Source organism: Chrysochloris asiatica, unplaced genomic scaffold, assembly GCF_000296735.1.
Source record: "Chrysochloris asiatica unplaced genomic scaffold, ChrAsi1.0 scaffold00700, whole genome shotgun sequence".
In the NCBI taxonomy this organism is placed as follows: domain Eukaryota; kingdom Metazoa; phylum Chordata; class Mammalia; order Afrosoricida; family Chrysochloridae; genus Chrysochloris; species Chrysochloris asiatica.
Window position 1 is genome coordinate 116,137 of NW_006409218.1, and position 9,175 is coordinate 125,311.

Consider the following 9,175-nt stretch of genomic DNA (forward strand, 5'->3'; position numbering starts at 1 on the left):
ATATTTATATGTCTATTAACTGATATTTCTTTGATGGTGAACATTTTCTGAGATTAATTGTGAATAAAATTATATTTTCTATTTTCTAGTCTTAAGAATCATCTGTTCTAATATTATGAAATTTTGTAATCATGCTATAATAATGATGACCATGTTATGAGGATTGATAAGAATCTATTATGCATCCTCTTCAGTTCATCTCTCAGAGACTTCTGTCCTTTATCAGATAGAAGATCTCCAATGTTTGAGTATTTATTTGAGGTCATATTCTCATGTTCATTTCCAGATTCCTTCATCTTTGTTGGAGTTCAGTGGTCACTACTTTGTAACATTGCTAGAAGGAAAGCTTTGCTGCCAAGAAGACTTCAATGTTGTGTCTAAAATAGATTCAAATTCATTTTAGGTGTTTATTATGAATTGAATGAAGGTTTACAGAAAAGATCAGGTTTACACACAACAGACCATATACTTTGTTTCATCTCAATAATTTCAATTCCCTCCATGCATCAACAGTTGTCCCACTTCTACCTTGTACTTATTTCCATTCCATCCTCTTTCCTATTCCTTCTCAACTTTGTCATTAGGTACATGTTGCCCTTTTAATCTTGAATGATTGGCCATTCCATGATGAGCACACCTTGATAGTAATGTTCCTGCTATATACCTATGTACTGCTTGGCTGAAAATTGAGCCACAAGAGTTAGTTTCATTCGAGATGTGACCTTAAGAGTGTTCAAATGCTATAGTACTGGGTTTCTCAAGTCTCTTTCTAAGCAATAGACGTCATCTTTATTTGTCGGTATATATATACATATATATATAGTTCTTCTGATCCATAGCAGTTCAAACCGGCTTTGCATTTCAGTGCATTAACCCATAGTGCCGCGGCAGAAGTCCATGTGGGCTAATGTGCTGGACTGCAATGTCGGTTTGAACTGCAAGGTTATAGTATACATTTAAAAAATCAAATTATTTAGCATGACATTCAATTTGTCTGCAATCTTATCCAAACCCATCATTTTTTCCCTACAATCACCAAATATTCATCTGACCTTCTTACTATTTTTACCCATTGTTCAACTGCCTTAGCCTTCACCACAGTGATACACTCACTCATTTCCATAAACACTGACTTTCCCCATACTACAATGTTTTTATAAATTATGATTCCAAATATAGACATTTGTGCTTTGACAAAATACTTATATCCCTTTGATGTTTTATTTAAGGCATAGTTTGGAAATAATTCTCCTGCAGTGTCATGAAATGTTTAATATGGTTCTTCTAGCCATAATCTTTGCATTTGCCACTAAACATGTAGATAGGACCACGAAAATTGGGTGTATTTTCTATTTTCCTGATAGGTCTGAGTAAGAGAAGGTAAAGGAAGATGCTGATGCGAAAGGAAGCAATTATAAGTAATTGTTAACAGGGTTGATTGCAATTGTAATCTAATGATGACATTGTTCAATTTTGTCATCAAGCTGGGTTTAAGACAAACCATCACAGTATCAGAAATAGTGATCTCACTACTATCAAGAAACAAGAGCCTGGACTGGAACTTGTCTTTTGGATTCTGAGATTCCTACTTATTGAGTCTCTTCAATCCAGAAGACAGCTGTGATGGCAAAGAGAGACAGCAGCAGAACAAAGTGCTGTGAGACAGAGCAATTGGCTTCCTTGCAAGTAAATTGAATGTCTTTAGGCAGGAGGCTTGATTATGCAGTTGGGTGCCTGTGGTTAATATGCTGGACTGCAAGGTAGATTTGAATTGCAAGGTCAGTCATTCCAGCTCACCAGTCCATTCTGGGAATCCCTATACAGTGTTAATTGGAGTCGGAACTGAATCAGTGATGTTTAACAACAGAATCAACAACAGGTACTTATTTGGAAAGCTAAGTTTGTTGACCCATGAACCTAGAGCCAAGTGCCTTTGGACTGAGGTTTATGGTGGAGAGAAATGACATTTGAAAATTTCACAGCACTAAGGTAACACTTGCCAGAGTAGGATGGACATCTAAGGATTTGGGAGGCTGAGAAGCCTAGGACCAGAGATATATGCCTAAAATATGGATGATAGAAGTTATCCTGGCCCAAAAAGACTTTAGTCTTGAACATTTCTTATCCTGCAGCACTGTAAGATCAGCACTGAACTGTGAACCACAGGTTAGCAGTTCAAACCCACCAACTGCTCCTCAGAATCCCTATACAGTGTTTGCATGAGCCAAAACCAACTCAACAGCACTTAACAACAACCTCTAATAAACCTCATAATTGTGGGTATTGTCTGTGAATTCTATGTAGCAATTGCCATCACTGAATTACTGAATCCAGTAGAGTTCCCTTGGAGAAATAATTTGTGTCAGAATAGGGTAAAGAAGGATGGAGTTTGGAGATATGTGTGACCTCAGCTTCTTAGGAATTGGCCATGGACTCCTGTGGAGTTTGATTCTTCTTTTCCCTTGTGAAGTCAGAGGAGGTCAGAGGCATCCTCCATGACTTTTGTCCTTTTTAAAACTTAGTAAAGTTTGAATTAAATAATCCAGAACACGTGAATCTATTTTCTGAGCCTTAAGCATATGTTGTATACTCAGCATAATCTAGAATTGCTTGTGTTTAATCCACATTGATTTGTATATGTGGATGTAAAATTTCTTTATTAGATCATAAGCATTAGGGGATTAACTATGATTTACACTTCTGTAAGGGGAGTTACAAAATTCTATAGTAAAAAATGCAGAACTGATTCAAATCGAACTCTACCTTGATCACTTAGGACAAGCGAACTTCTTTTTAGTATCCTACCAATTCTATTATTGACCTCTTTAACCTTGCAAATTGAGATTACTAATTTTGCAGAAGGATCTATGTAAGTAATCAATAAAAACTCTATATAAAACATTCAGGTGTCATCCTATTATTTGAATTGACTCCTAAGAACTATTATGAAAACACAAAATACTATAATTCCAAATTTTTCAAGGGTACAGTTTAATGATATTGATAGTTGTGTTCTGCAGTCTTATCTACGATATTTCTGTTGCCTTGAAAATTATAAAATTTACTGAATTATATCACAATAGCCTATAAGTTGATAAATTAAAGTAAGTTTGCATTTATACTTTAATTTCTAACACTACTAAAAAGAAAAAAAAAAACTAAATACTCTGAGGACTTTTTAGAACAAATTTTGTTTTGCTTTAAAAGGTTATCCATTAATTGTCAAGTGATAGTAGTAAGATATCTCAACTGAAGATGCTAATCATATAAATTCTATGGTGAAAATTGATTTGTTTTTCTATAAGTATGGCACTGTAGGATAAGCACTTGACCACAAGGTTGTTTTGAGTCTCAAAATCATCGGTTGGAAGTCACCAGCTGCTCCTTGGAAACTCTATATAAGGTCACTATGTGTCAAAACTGACTTGATGGCACTTAACAACAACAATAAAATTGAAATTCATTATTCCAAAATCATCAAAAGGAAGACACTATAAAAACATTTTACTTACTTGTTTATTAAAAAAATATTGAATAAATCATCCCAAAAATAGAACATCATGCTTGGTAAAGTGGAGGGTTCACAACACAAAAGAAAAACCCCCCAAAAGATGGACTGACATAGTAGCAGCAACTATGGGCTCAAATGAAACAACTGGTACAAGACCACTCAGGGTTTTATTCTGTTATGCATAGGGTTGGTATGAGTAAGATCAAACTCGAAGGACTTAGCAAAAACAACAACATCTGTTTATTCAGCTAAATGGGAAATAACTTTAAATAACACATGCCTTAAATATTTAGTGAAATTATTTTGTGCACTTATGTACATGTTTTGAAATACCACTTTTAATCAGAAAAAGTAAGGATGAATTGCACTATTATGTGTCATCCTAGCTTCCAGTCTTCAATTTAGAGAAAAGTTCAAAGGCAACTAATGAGTTGAAATCTAAGAACTATTAGAATAATAAAATTTGAACAATCTTTATGGTGGTGGTGGTTATGTGCCATAGAATCGGTTCTCACTCACAATGACCCTGTATAGTTTCTGAGGCTGTAAAACTTTACAGTAGCAGAAAGCATCATCTTTCTCCCATGGAACAGCTGGTAGTTTCAAACTGCTGACCATAAGATTAGCTGCCCAACTCAAAACCACTACACTACCAGAGTTCCTTAATATTTATGGATGTGAATATTAAATGTAAAAATAAATTAGAATATTTCTCTTACCTGAATTTCTCTGAAAAGTACTTTTTACTTGCCTTAGGTTGTAAAAACTAATCGAAATTCAGGATATAAATCTTGTTCTCTGAAACATTTGGGATTTAAATAATGTAACCCTTGATATCAACTAAAAGGTCAGTGACTATAATTACAGTGCAAAGTGCGTTTTTCATCCAATCCTTAAGGGATTTTCTTGAATTGACATCAGTAATTTGGGAGATTCAGTTCCAAAGCAGACAAACCATATGGTAATAATTAAAGATGCTCAGTAAAACTCTGTGTAAAGCAAATGACCCTCACTAAAGACTGTGCTGATCATTTTGCTGATTCTATGACTGATATTCTATGATGTCAGTGAGGAGCTCCATCACCAACAACACAGAATACTGGGTCAAACAGGCTCGTGGGGTGGTGTGAGAACTCTGAAGCACATATAAAGGAATATTTAAAAGATTGGAAAGCTTACAGCTAGGGGAATTTGTAGAAGAATCAAGAAATCCATTGCTTTCTAATTCAAGATGCTCAGCTATTCCCGAAGCTACCATCTTGGGAGAGACCAAGTTGGGGAAAGATCAGAACAGCTATGAACACCCAACGGAACAATGGAGATACAAGTGTGGGCATTCATTTTTTGGTATCTGTTCATTGTTCTCTCACTGTCTGTACACCTGTATTCTGGTGACTAGAAGGGATACCTGAGTGAATGGATACCCCACCCCAACCCCTGAAGGGGTCTACTAAACATGCACACAAATCTTCTAGAAATTTAAAGGGACAGTTTCCACTTAAAACCAAATGACCACCTCTCGTCTGTCAGTTTCTCATACTGTAGTGGCCTGTGAGTTGCTGTCATTTTGAAGGCTATGCCATCAGTATTTTAAATAACCAGCAGGGTCACCCATGGTGGACAGGTTTCAGATGAGTTTCAAGACAAATATAGACTAGGAAGAAAGAATGACGAACTAATTATGAATCGTTAGTCACTGAAAATCTTATGAATAGCAGAGAAGCACTGTCAGATAGAGTGCCAGAAAATGAGCCACTCAGATTGAAAGGCACTCAAAATGCGACTAGGGAAGGGATGCCTCCTCAAAGTGGAGTTGACCATGATAACACGAGTGGAGTAAAGCTCATGGGAGAAAAGCCCGCAGGACCTTCATTTGCTGATGGGGCACAACTCAAAATGAAGAGAAACAGCTGTAAACATCAATTGAAAATTGGTGCATGGAATGTACAAAGTATGAATCTTGGAAAATTGGAAGTTGTCAAAAATGAAGTGGAACACATAAACATTGATATGTTAGGTATTAGTGAGCTGAAATGGACTGATATTGGCCATTTTGAATCTGACAACCACATGGTTTTCTATGCTGCGAGTGGCAAATTGAAAAGAAATGGTGTTGCATTCATCGTCAAAAAGAACATATCCAGATCAGTCATGAAGTACAATGCTGTCTGTGATAGGATAATATCCATGCACCTACAGGGAAGTCAGTTAATACCACTATTATTCAAATTTACACACCAACCACTAAAGTGAGTGAGGATGAAATAGAAGAAGTCTACCAACTTCTTCAATCTGAAACTGATCAAACATGCAATCAAGACATATTGCTCATTACTGGTGATTGGAATGCAAAGGTTGGCAGCAAACAGGACCAGTAGTTGGAAAATATCGCCTTGGTGATAGAAATGATGCTGGAGAACACATGATAGAATTCTGCAAAACCAATGATTTGTTCATTTCAAATACTTTCTTTAGACAGCATAACAGATGACTATACACATGGACCTTGCCAGATGGAATTCATAGAAACAAATTGACTACATCTTTGAAAAAAGAAGATGGAAAATCTCTATATCATCAGTCAAAACAAGACCATGGGCAGACTGTGGGACAGACCATCAATTATTGATATGCAAATTTAAACTGAAGCTGAAGAAAATGAAAACAAGTTCACAAGAGCCAAAATAGGACCTTGAATATATCCTACTTGAATTTAGAGATCATCTGAAGAACAGATTTGATACATTAAACACTAAAGACTGAAGACGAGAAGAGTTGTGGGATGACATCAAGAACATTATACATTAAGAAAGCAAAAAGTCATTGAGAAGACAAGAAAGAAGGAAAAGGTCAAAATGGATGTCAGAAGAGACACTGAAACTTGCTCTCCAGCATAGAGATGCTAAAGCAAATGGAAGAAATGAGGAGCTGAAAGAGCAGAACAGAAAAATTCAAAGATCAGCTTGAGACGATAAAGCTAAATATTATAACAAAATGTGCAAAGATCTGGAATCAGAAAACCAAAAAGGAAGAACACGCTCAGTATTTTTTAAACTGGGAGAATTTAAGAAGAAAATTCAAGTCTCAACTTTCATTATTGAAAGATTCTTTGGGCAAATTATTAAATGATGCAGAAAGCATCAAGAGAAGATTGAAGGAATACACAGAGTCACTGTACCAAAAGAGATGGTTAATGTGCAACCATTTCAAGAGGTAGCATATGATCAAGAGCCAATGATACTGAACGAGGAAGTCCGGGGTGCATTGAAGGAATTAGCAAAGAACAAGGCACTAGGAATTGATGGAATAAAAATTGAAATCTTTCAAGAAAATGAGGTGGCACAGCAGGCACTCACTCATCTCTGCCAAGAAATTTGGAAGACAACTATCTGGCCGACTCATAGGAAGAGATCCATATTTGTGCCCATTCCAAAAAGAGGTGACCCAATGGAATGCGGAAATCATTGGATTTCAAAGAATCTCTTTGAAATCCCATGTGATTAAAGTTTTGCTAAAGATAATACTGAAATGGCTGCAATCATACATTGACAAAGAACTTCCAGAGGTTTGAGCCTGAATCAGAGGAGGCCACAGAACCAGGGATATCATAGCTGATGTCCAATGGATCTTGGCTGAAAACAAAACAGAGAATATAGAAAGATATTTACCTGTGCTTCATTGACTACACAAAGGCTTCAATTATGTGGATCATGACAAGCTATGGACAACATTGCAAAGTATGAGTATTCTGGAACACTTTATTGTGCTCATGAGGAATCTGTACCTAGACCAAGAGGCAGTTGTTTGAACAGAACATGGGATCGCTGAATGGTTTCAAATTAAGAAAGGTGTGTGACAAGGTTGTATTCTTTCACCATACTTATTGAACCTATATGCTGAGCAAATAATATGAGAAGCTGGGTTCTATGAAGAAAAATGTGTCATCAAGATTGGAGGAAGACTCATTAATAAACTGCGATATTCAGATGATACAACCTTGCTTGCTGAAAGTAAAGAGGACTTAAAACATTTACTGATGAAGACCAAAGAGCACAGCCTTCGGTATGGATTATATCTCAATGTAAAGAAAACAAAAATCCTTACCACTGGACCAATAAACAACATTCTTATCAATGGAGCAAAGAGTGAAGTTGTCAAGGACTTCATTCTTCTTGGATCAACTATCAACTCTCACGGAAGCAGCAGTCAAGAGATCAAACGATGTATTGCATTAGGGAAATCTGCTATACAAGACCTTTTAAAAATATTGAAGAGCAAAGATGTCAACTTGAGGACTAAGGTGTGCCTGACCTAAGCCGTGGTGTTTTCAATAACCTGATATGCATGCGAAAGCTGGACAGTGAATAAGGAAGACCGTAGAAGAATTGATGCCTTTGAGTTATGGTGTTGGAGCAGATTATTGAAAGTGCCATGGACTGCCAAAAGAACTAATAGATCCGTTTGGGAGCAAGTGCAGCCAGAGTGATCCTTGGAGGCCAAGATGGCCAAACTTCATCTCTCATACTTTGGACATATTGTCAGGTGGGAGCACTAGCTGGAGAAGAATATCATGTTTGGTAGAGTGGAGGTTCAGAGAAAAAGAGGAAGGTCCCCAACGAGATGGATTGGCCAAGTGGCAGCATCGATGGACTCAAGCATGGCAACAATAGTGAAGTTGCCCAGGATAGGGTAGTATTTCGTTCTGCTGTACATAAGGTTGCTATGAGTAGGTACCAACTCAATGGTACCTAACAACAACAAATGACTGATATAATTTTTTATCCTGTTCACCATTCTATGCAGAAATGTAAAATTGGAAGGGAAAAATCTCAGACTAATTTAACCATTTATTAGAAGACATTGTTTATGAAAGATAATCAGAGTTTGGTGAAAAAAATACATTGTGGTGAATTCAGCTTGTGTTATGAACTTCTTTCCTCTTTGAAATAAATCTGTCCCTATATTCTTAAATCCCTCATTGTGAAAAATTTTGATATTACACTTTAGTTGTTGCAAAGTGCTGTTGAGTTGCTTCCAACTCATAGCAAACTTGTATAGGGTTTCTGAGGAGCACCTGGTGGGCTTGAACTGCTAGTCTTGCGGCTTGCAGTCCAGTGTTCATCCTACTGTGCCACACTATGTCTGAATTACCATTACTATTTATGCCCAATGAAATAATGAAATTATTCTTCCATATTTTCTGTTCACTCTGTTTTTTATTCCCCTTAATACCACTAATTTACAATTTATTATATATTGATTGATGTATAATCCATCACATGCCACTGTACCATCACCATTAACATACAAATTTCAAAGGGGAGGAAATTACTCCATTTCATTCACTATTGTATTATAACTCCTTCAGTTGTGTCTGACCCTTTGGACTACTTAGTATTTGTTGAATAAGTTGGAAAAATATATATTTTCAGGCTCAAGAATTCATTGTCCCTTTATTTGAAAGCAAATCTCTTTTCTGAGTTTTTGTATTGCACATTCTCAACATTCTGCCTGTGTCATACCTCCTCCAGCTTTCTTACTATCAGCTCAATCTGCTTAGGCATGCACATCGCCTCACACTTCTTCTGTGTACTTTTTCAGCCTTGACTCAATGAACTTGCTCATAATGTGTCCTTTTCTTCTGTCTTTCTACTTCAAGCCTAC